The sequence below is a fragment of the Schistocerca gregaria genome, unplaced genomic scaffold (genome assembly GCF_023897955.1).
Source record: "Schistocerca gregaria isolate iqSchGreg1 unplaced genomic scaffold, iqSchGreg1.2 ptg000398l, whole genome shotgun sequence".
Classification (NCBI taxonomy): Eukaryota; Metazoa; Arthropoda; class Insecta; order Orthoptera; family Acrididae; genus Schistocerca; species Schistocerca gregaria.
In genome coordinates this window covers 335,001-342,500 of record NW_026061837.1, presented here as the reverse complement: position 1 = coordinate 342,500, position 7,500 = coordinate 335,001, and the positions used below count along the sequence as shown (strand labels likewise).

Here is a 7,500-nt window from a genome sequence, read left to right as displayed (position 1 = left end):
ACCAACCCACCACCTGACACCAGCCAAACGTACATCCTGATTTGACACATCTCTGGCAACCTAACCCACGTTGGCCCTTAACCTAACCCACGTTGGCCCTTAACCTAACCCACGTTGGCCCTTAACCTAACCCACGTTGGCCCTTAACCTAACCCACGTTGGCCCTTAACCTAACCCACGTTGGCCCTTAACCTAACCCACGTTGGCCCTTAACCTAACCCACGTTGGCCCTTAACCTAACCCACGTTGGCCCTTAACCTAACCCACGTTGGCCCTTAACCTAACCCACGTTGGCCCTTAACCTAACCCACGTTGGCCCTTAACCTAACCCACGTTGGCCCTTAACCTAACCCACGTTGGCCCCTAACCTAACCCACGTTGGCCCCTAACCTAACCCACGTTGGCCCCTAACCTAACCCACGTTGGCCCCTAACCTAACCCACGTTGGCCCCTAACCTAACCCACGTTGGCCCCTAACCTAACCCACGTTGGCCCCTAACCTAACCCACGTTGGCCCCTAACCTAACCCACGTTGGCCCCTAACCTAACCCACGTTGGCCCCTAACCTAACCCACGTTGGCCCCTAACCTAACCCACGTTGGCCCCTAACCTAACCCACGTTGGCCCCTAACCTAACCCACGTTGGCCCCTAACCTAACCCACGTTGGCCCCTAACCTAACCCACGCTGCACCTTAACCTAAGTTACGCTGCACCTTAACCTAAGTTACGCTGCACCTTAACCTAAGTTACGCTGCACCTTAACCTAAGTTACGCTGCACCTTAACCTAAGTTACGCTGCACCTTAACCTAAGTTACGCTGCACCTTAACCTAAGTTACGCTGCACCTTAACCTAAGTTACGCTGCACCTTAACCTAAGTTACGCTGCACCTTAACCTAAGTTACGCTGCACCTTAACCTAACTTACACTGCACCTTAACCTAAGTTACACTGCACCTTAACCTAACTTACACTGCACCTTAACCTAAGTTACACTGCACCTTAACCTAAGTTACACTGCACCTTAACCTAACTTACACTGCACCTTAACCTAAGTTACACTGCACCTTAACCTAAGTTACACTGCACCTTAACCTAAGTTACACTGCACCTTAACCTAAGTTACACTGCACCTTAACCTAAGTTACACTGCACCTTAACCTAAGTTACACTGCACCTTAACCTAAGTTACACTGCACCTTAACCTAACTTACACTGCACCTTAACCTAACTTACACTGCACCTTAACCTAACTTACACTGCACCTTAACCTAACTTACACTGCACCTTAACCTAACTTACACTGCACCTTAACCTAACTTACACTGCACCTTAACCTAACTTACACTGCACCTTAACCTAACTTACACTGCACCTTAACCTAACTTACACTGCACCTTAACCTAACTTACACTGCACCTTAACCTAACTTACACTGCACCTTAACCTAACTTACACTGCACCTTAACCTAACTTACACTGCACCTTAACTGTCACATGTAACGTCACAGGAATGTAGCTTTGCCTAACAGCAACCCTCTGAACATAGTTCACTGCTTGGATCCTCTGGTGTCATGTGTATTTCTTGATGCCATGGTGCGTACCCTCACATAAAGGTCTTTCGAGTGTTGCGTACTTTCTACACAGTCCCGCTAACCACTGGAAGGGTGTACCGCTACAGAACGAATATCGCCCTCCCCTCCTGCCCTTCCAAGCTGGTCGGTCAGGCGTTTGTTTGTGAAATGAGCCTTGCAGCTGTTCAGTTGCATTCGGTTGTCGATGCAGTCAGTGTACGTTGTGGTACGGCCTGTGTGGACTGTCCGCTGATGTACGCGTAACCCACACTGATCATCCGTCGTTACGTACTGAGTGACATAATGTGGCACATGCTTGACCGTACACCGGCTGCGCCCTACAATGGCGAATCATAAGGGCCATATGTTGTGCACGATGCTACTTGTCTCGTCTCCCCATTACAGCGAGATTGCACTGTTGTACGCCGTACAGACATGTGGTAAGTAGGTACGGACGAAAGTATTGCATGTTGGCCCCCCCCCCCTCCTCCCTCTGCCGGGAATCAGCGTGAGCCGTCTGTTGATGTAGCGACGAGGGTTTTCCTATTTAATCGTATTGCCCCACACAACATGATAGCACGGTGGACCGCGTTCCACATCTGCGACATGCTACAGAGGCCGGTTGACAGTCGACCGCGCAAGGGACATTGCACACGTGCGCGGACCATCTTCCACGTGTTCTCTCGTGTACATGCCGCAGTGTGTATGTGGGCTGATGTAGCGTGTCGTGACACATAACATGCAGGCATGCCAGAATCGTAGATTTCGCAAATGTAGATTGACGTATACGTTTGCTGCCAAAGATCCGCAAATGAACTGGAAATCAGTTGTTGAGCGGTTGTTCGCGCTGCAGGTGCATCGGTGATAGCGACGATCGGTACATCTGTGAACCGGTTGTTTCGGCGGTACCCGCCATGCCCCCGAACCTGAGTTGGCCATGTGGGTATGAAGCGATACGAGGCTGTGGCTTGGCGGGACAGTCCCCGGCCGGTGAGGGGGGGCCGCCCGGCGTGCTGGCCGCGCGCTGCGTGAGCGCACGCACTACAGCCGGCTGGTGGGGGGCGCCCAGTGGCAGGAGCGCCGGCCGACGGGCCCGGCTGGCGTCCCAGCTACGCGCCGGCGCACCCTGCGCGCGGCGCCAGGCGGCCAAAGTGGGTTCTGCCGAGCCCGGTGCGAAGCGCGGTGGACATCTGCAGTGTGCTGGTCCGATTGCGGACTGTGTGCGTTGAGGATGCGCCGCCGCCCGGCACTCGGCGTCGCGACGCCGTCTGCTGCTCGGTCGCCCCCAGCGGTTCTCGCAGGTGGTTTGTATCGCAGCTCTGCGGACGTGTTGGCGCGTGCGCTGTGCTGGGAGAGTTCGCTTCTGCACCCAAGTGGGGCTTTGCCCTTCTGTGGCGCTGGCGTTGGAGCTGCCGGTCACCGTAGGTGGCGCGTGTTGTTTCCCGCCGGCAATGCCACGACAGCACGCTCCCGGGCCTCTGTCGGCAGCGGCAAGCTCAGTTGGGAGCACGGGTGTTCGCACTGAAAGCGTCTACTCGCCTATCTCCGGGCGATTGCGCCTCTCTCGAACCCGACCAAGTACTTAGGACGGCGCTGCGCGCCGCCGGGACCTGAGAGGGTTTCGAGGTGTATCGTGCAGGGGAGCTCAGCCTCCTCCTGTTTGCAGAATAATTGAGCGGACGCTTGCGTGTTCGCGCGGGCCCTCGGGACACACTCCCGGGCGGCCGGCTGCTCAGCTCTCGTTGACGCAGCTCCCTGGTTGATCCTGCCAGTAGTCATATGCTTGTCTCAAAGATTAAGCCATGCATGTCTCAGTACAAGCCGCATTAAGGTGAAACCGCGAATGGCTCATTAAATCAGTTATGGTTCCTTAGATCGTACCCACGTTACTTGGATAACTGTGGTAATTCTAGAGCTAATACATGCAAACAGAGTCCCGACCAGAGATGGAAGGGACGCTTTTATTAGATCAAAACCAATCGGATTGGCTCGTCTGGTCCGTTTGCCTTGGTGACTCTGAATAACTTTGGGCTGATCGCACGGTCCTCGTACCGGCGACGCATCTTTCAAATGTCTGCCTTATCAACTGTCGATGGTAGGTTCTGCGCCTACCATGGTTGTAACGGGTAACGGGGAATCAGGGTTCGATTCCGGAGAGGGAGCCTGAGAAACGGCTACCACATCCAAGGAAGGCAGCAGGCGCGCAAATTACCCACTCCCGGCACGGGGAGGTAGTGACGAAAAATAACGATACGGGACTCATCCGAGGCCCCGTAATCGGAATGAGTACACTTTAAATCCTTTAACGAGTATCTATTGGAGGGCAAGTCTGGTGCCAGCAGCCGCGGTAATTCCAGCTCCAATAGCGTATATTAAAGTTGTTGCGGTTAAAAAGCTCGTAGTTGGATTTGTGTCCCACGCTGTTGGTTCACCGCCCGTCGGTGTTTAACTGGCATGTATCGTGGGACGTCCTGCCGGTGGGGCGAGCCGAAGGCGTGCTTGCGCGTCCCGAGGCGGACCCCGTTGAAATCCTACCAGGGTGCTCTTAGTTGAGTGTCTCGGTGGGCCGGCACGTTTACTTTGAACAAATTAGAGTGCTTAAAGCAGGCAAGCCCGCCTGAATACTGTGTGCATGGAATAATGGAATAGGACCTCGGTTCTATTTTGTTGGTTTTCGGAACCCGAGGTAATGATTAATAGGGACAGGCGGGGGCATTCGTATTGCGACGTTAGAGGTGAAATTCTTGGATCGTCGCAAGACGAACAGAAGCGAAAGCATTTGCCAAGTATGTTTTCATTAATCAAGAACGAAAGTTAGAGGTTCGAAGGCGATCAGATACCGCCCTAGTTCTAACCATAAACGATGCCAGCCAGCGATCCGCCGCAGTTCCTCCGATGACTCGGCGGGCAGCCTCCGGGAAACCAAAGCTTTTGGGTTCCGGGGGAAGTATGGTTGCAAAGCTGAAACTTAAAGGAATTGACGGAAGGGCACCACCAGGAGTGGAGCCTGCGGCTTAATTTGACTCAACACGGGAAACCTCACCAGGCCCGGACACCGGAAGGATTGACAGATTGATAGCTCTTTCTTGATTCGGTGGGTGGTGGTGCATGGCCGTTCTTAGTTGGTGGAGCGATTTGTCTGGTTAATTCCGATAACGAACGAGACTCTAGCCTGCTAACTAGTCGCGTGACATCCTTCGTGCTGTCAGCGATTACTTTTCTTCTTAGAGGGACAGGCGGCTTCTAGCCGCACGAGATTGAGCAATAACAGGTCTGTGATGCCCTTAGATGTTCTGGGCCGCACGCGCGCTACACTGAAGGAATCAGCGTGTCTTCCTAGGCCGAAAGGTCGGGGTAACCCGCTGAACCTCCTTCGTGCTAGGGATTGGGGCTTGCAATTGTTCCCCATGAACGAGGAATTCCCAGTAAGCGCGAGTCATAAGCTCGCGTTGATTACGTCCCTGCCCTTTGTACACACCGCCCGTCGCTACTACCGATTGAATGATTTAGTGAGGTCTTCGGACTGGTACGCGGCATCGACTCTGTCGTTGCCGATGCTACCGGAAAGATGACCAAACTTGATCATTTAGAGGAAGTAAAAGTCGTAACAAGGTTTCCGTAGGTGAACCTGCGGAAGGATCATTACCGACTAGACTGCATGTCTTTCGATGTGCGTGTCGTGTCGCGCAACACGCTACCTGTACGGCAGTAGCCGTGCGCCGCGTGCGGAACCACGCGTGCCTCTCAAAACTAGCGCAAGTGTTGTTGTGTGGTACGAGCGCTGAAGCTCTGGAGCGGCTGGCCTGCGGCACCTGGCGCCTGGCGCCTGGCGCCGGTTTTGAATGACTTTCGCCCGAGTGCCTGTCCGCTCCGGTGTGGAGCCGTACGACGCCCATCGGCCGTCAGGCCGTTGGACACAAAGTAATGGAACAGGGGCCGTCAAACGCCTCAGTCCCGCCTCTGCAACTGTCTTGAAAGAGACGGTGGAGAACTGAAAAGATAAAGATCACCCAGGACGGTGGATCACTCGGCTCGTGGGTCGATGAAGAACGCAGCAAATTGCGCGTCGACATGTGAACTGCAGGACACATGAACATCGACGTTTCGAACGCACATTGCGGTCCATGGATTCCGTTCCCGGGCCACGTCTGGCTGAGGGTCGGCTACGTATACTGAAGCGCGCGGCGTTTGTCCCGCTTCGGGCGCCTGGGAGTGTCGTGGTCGCCTGTGTGGCCGGCCGCGTCTGCTTAAACGTGCGATGCGCGCCCGTCGCCTGGCGGTTCGCATACCGGTGCTTTCTCGGTAGCGTGCACAGCCGGCTGGCGGTGTGGCGTGCGACACCTCGTACAACGACCTCAGAGCAGGCGAGACTACCCGCTGAATTTAAGCATATTACTAAGCGGAGGAAAAGAAACTAACAAGGATTCCCCCAGTAGCGGCGAGCGAACAGGGAAGAGTCCAGCACCGAACCCCGCAGGCTGCCGCCTGTCGTGGCATGTGGTGTTCGGGAGGGTCCACTACCCCGACGCCTCGCGCCGAGCCCAAGTCCAACTTGAATGAGGCCACGGCCCGTAGAGGGTGCCAGGCCCGTAGCGGCCGGTGCGAGCGTCGGCGGGACCTCTCCTTCGAGTCGGGTTGCTTGAGAGTGCAGCTCCAAGTGGGTGGTAAACTCCATCTGAGACTAAATATGACCACGAGACCGATAGCGAACAAGTACCGTGAGGGAAAGTTGAAAAGAACTTTGAAGAGAGAGTTCAAAAGTACGTGAAACCGTTCTGGGGTAAACGTGAGAAGTCCGAAAGGTCGAACGGGTGAGATTCACGCCCATCCGGCCACTGGCCCCCGCCCTCGGCAGATGGGGCCGGCCGCCCGCGCGGAGCAATCCGCGGCGGGGTCGTGTCCGGTTGCCTTTCCACTCGCCGCGGGGTGGGGCCGTTCCGGTGTGCGGTGGGCCGCACTTCTCCCCTAGTAGGACGTCGCGACCCGCTGGGTGCCGGCCTACGGCCCGGGTGCGCAGCCTGTCCTTCCGCGGGCCTCGGTTCGCGTCTGTTGGGCAGAGCCCCGGTGTCCTGGCTGGCTGCTCGGCGGTATATCTGGAGGAGTCGATTCGCCCCTTTGGGCGCTCGGGCTCCCGGCAAGCGCGCGCGGTTCTTCCCGGATGACGGACCTACCTGGCCCGGCCCCGGACCCGCGCCGCTGTTGGCTCGGGATGCTCTCGGGCGGAATAATCGCTCCCGTCAGCGGCGCTTCAGCTTTGGACAATTTCACGACCCGTCTTGAAACACGGACCAAGGAGTCTAACATGTGCGCGAGTCATTGGGCTGTACGAAACCTAAAGGCGTAATGAAAGTGAAGGTCTCGCCTTGCGCGGGCCGAGGGAGGATGGGGCTTCCCCGCCCTTCACGGGGCGGCGGCCTCCGCACTCCCGGGGCGTCTCGTCCTCATTGCGAGGTGAGGCGCACCTAGAGCGTACACGTTGGGACCCGAAAGATGGTGAACTATGCCTGGCCAGGACGAAGTCAGGGGAAACCCTGATGGAGGTCCGTAGCGATTCTGACGTGCAAATCGATCGTCGGAGCTGGGTATAGGGGCGAAAGACTAATCGAACCATCTAGTAGCTGGTTCCCTCCGAAGTTTCCCTCAGGATAGCTGGTGCTCGTACGAGTCTCATCCGGTAAAGCGAATGATTAGAGGCCTTGGGGCCGAAACGACCTCAACCTATTCTCAAACTTTAAATGGGTGAGATCTCCGGCTTGCTTGATATGCTGAAGCCGCGAGCAAACGACTCGGATCGGAGTGCCAAGTGGGCCACTTTTGGTAAGCAGAACTGGCGCTGTGGGATGAACCAAACGCCGAGTTAAGGCGCCCGAATCGACGCTCATGGGAAACCATGAAAGGCGTTGGTTGCTTAAGACAGCAGGACGGTG

At 55.9% G+C, this 7,500-nt stretch overlaps 3 non-coding genes across 3 annotated transcripts in view; all 3 read left to right on the top strand.

The window, feature by feature from the left end:
- Nucleotides 1-3,325: 3,325 nt before the first annotated feature.
- On the top strand, nt 3,326-5,218 carry LOC126311172 (small subunit ribosomal RNA). Its single transcript, XR_007554455.1, has one exon. It is a non-coding gene; the product is annotated as a small subunit ribosomal RNA (ribosomal RNA).
- A 362-nt stretch (nt 5,219-5,580) lies between these two features.
- Nucleotides 5,581-5,735, top strand: LOC126311147 (5.8S ribosomal RNA). Its single transcript, XR_007554432.1, has one exon. It is a non-coding gene; the product is annotated as a 5.8S ribosomal RNA (ribosomal RNA).
- Nucleotides 5,736-5,923: 188 nt separating this feature from the next.
- The window catches only part of LOC126311115 (large subunit ribosomal RNA), a 4,224-nt gene continuing 2,647 nt past the window's right edge, over nt 5,924-7,500 (top strand). The window contains exon 1 of the ribosomal RNA XR_007554410.1: nt 5,924-7,500. This exon is cut by the window's right edge and continues 2,647 nt beyond it. This is a non-coding gene — a ribosomal RNA (large subunit ribosomal RNA).